We start from the raw sequence: 2488 nt of genomic DNA on the forward strand, positions 1-2488 counted from the left end.
TCATAAAAAATGTATGTATATATAGCATAAAAGTCAGAAATGTATAGCCTCTAATATGGTAACATGGATATCTCTAAGAGTTACAACTAATTAGTTGACATAAAGATCAAAATCTTCTATGGTATCATGCAGTCTTCATCTATCTTCTTGGTCTTCGCAACTTTTTTATCCAAAACAAGCACGCAAATCATCATTCATTTCCAAATTTCGTTCACTCTCCTCCACCTGAATATATACCAGAAAACGCCATTAAGCAATAACGCTATATTATATTAGAGATAAATTCAAAGTACTACTGATCATGAGTAGAAATTAAAGCAAGATTATAAATTAAAACAACTACGTACCACTTCTAGCAAATATATTTAGAAACATTAAACTCACCTTATTATAAAAAAAATCATATAACTTTTAGGCTGATCATGAACCGACACCATTCTTCTTAGATTTCTATTAGTTTATCTTTTGAGTATGTCACACACTTGAAACCATCAATGTACTATATATATTATAACATTAAAAATAACCGTGTTACTTAATAAACTTAATTATACATAGATATTATACTTTAATATAAAAAAAACATACCAACTTTGGAATCTCATTTAGTTTTGAAATGAGAATATCTTTCATAAACCTCATCACAAAGTACCCGCAATCTATACCATTTTCTTGGCAAGGACACTACAAAAAATAAAATAATAAGTAATTGTATAAGTTAGTTTATTTGGTATGCCATGTAGAAGTCACGATGGATGATTATGGAATTGATTAGTAGGTTATACAAAAGGCATATGCATAGTGTATATCATATTATCACATCATTCAATTAGTTTATTAGAAAATAATTCTAGTCACACACAAAAAGTGTTATTGTTTATATATATAAAAAAAATTGAACCAAAAGAAAAATTATTCATCTTACTAGTTGTGTAGAGTTTAATTAAACCCAAAATCTTTAATAAACAATTGTCAAATTTCAGTAATTATTCATCAAACAAAAATTTTGAATTTTCGATTGTCAAATTCATCCTAATCACTAACACTGAAGTCTTAAATTTAGTTTGAACCTTGAAAACCTAAAATATCCAGATGAAAATATGAAAAAATTAAAGAATATTTGAGTTAAATTGAGGTAAGGAAAGAATGAAGATGATACCTGAGATGAAGAATTGAGTATTGAAAAAGCTGTAACCGGTCGACGGCAGCGACGATATGATGCACCGCAATTAAGAGTGAGATAGAGGTGGTTGTTCTGGAATGAATCGAAAGAGACGGTTATGGTTTTGGAATAGATCGAAGGAAGCGAGTGATGGTGATGAATGAATTGATAGATATAGGTGGTTGGTGATGAATGAATTGATAGATATAGGTGGTTGGTGATGAATGAATCAATAGAGGTGGTGGTTCTGGACTGAATTTCCTGCACACAATCTAATGAAAGTTTTGAGTAAAGTAGTTTTGGGTTATGTTATTAATTGCTTTAAAAAATACGTTTAATGAAAATTATGTTATAGTTTTTATTTTATCTTTAGGATGCATTAAAATAGGGATTTCCATTAAAATTGGGATTCTTTGTTACTTTTGAGTATATAACAAAAAGAAGTTACGCTTTGTTGTTAGTGTATAAAGCGTTTTTTTTTTTGTGTAACAAAAAAAAGCATTTTTTTTTCAAATATAAATAAAAAAACAAAAAACGCAAACTTCATGAAAATTATGTTATAGTTTTTATTTTATCTTTAGGATGCATTAAAATAGGGATTTCCATTAAAATTGGGATTCTTTGTTACTTTTGAGTATATAACAAAAAGAACTTACGCTTTGTTGTTAGTGTATAAAGCGTTTTTTTTCAAATATAAATAAAAAAACAAAAAACGCAACGTGCAAAGTAGGATTTATGGAAAAGTAGGATTTAGTGGGACCAAGACATTTGATTTGTTTTTTTAGTTTGGAATTGTATTTTGGGAAAAAGTTTAGATTTGTTTTTTTTTAAAAGTTTAGATTTAGTTTGTTATATATAATATACATAACAAAGGTTTGTATATATATGATAAAAGAATTAAAAAAGGTTTGTACCAAATTTTTTTAAAAAAAAAAGGTGTGCTTTGTTACTGCAATCCATTTTTCATTTTTTTTTTTGAAAGATGCAATCCATTTTTCATAAAAATTCAAAAAATATTTGAAATATGCTATGCAGGGGATCGAACAGGGGACCTGTTAGTTAATGTACATTAAATCAGTTAATAAAATGGCGCTTTTTTTAACCTATAAGCGCTATCTTTCTCAAGCATACAATAGCGCTTTTTTTAACCTATAAGCGCTATTTAAGGTTGATTTATATATAGCGCTTTTCATAAAAAGTGCCATATACGATTAATCATTTTTTTATTTAAATAACTATTATTTTTATTTAGCCTATACTGATGCTTTCAATACAAAGCGCTATATATACTTAAAATGATAGATAGCGCTTTTTCAAAAAAGCGCT

General features: G+C 27.4%; 1 long non-coding RNA gene across 1 annotated transcript; it reads right to left on the reverse strand.

The window, feature by feature from the left end:
* LOC146904549 (uncharacterized) lies at positions 1 to 1354 on the reverse strand. Its single transcript, XR_015018714.1, has 4 exons — positions 1160 to 1354; positions 589 to 684; positions 385 to 499; positions 1 to 225 (listed from the first exon to the last, which is right to left on the reverse strand). It is a non-coding gene; the product is annotated as an uncharacterized LOC146904549 (long non-coding RNA).
* Between the last annotated feature and the right edge of the window lie 1134 nt (positions 1355 to 2488).

Source organism: Medicago sativa, chromosome 7, assembly GCF_051527215.1.
Source record: "Medicago sativa cultivar Bolivia chromosome 7, Bolivia_mono, whole genome shotgun sequence".
Classification (NCBI taxonomy): Eukaryota; Viridiplantae; Streptophyta; class Magnoliopsida; order Fabales; family Fabaceae; genus Medicago; species Medicago sativa.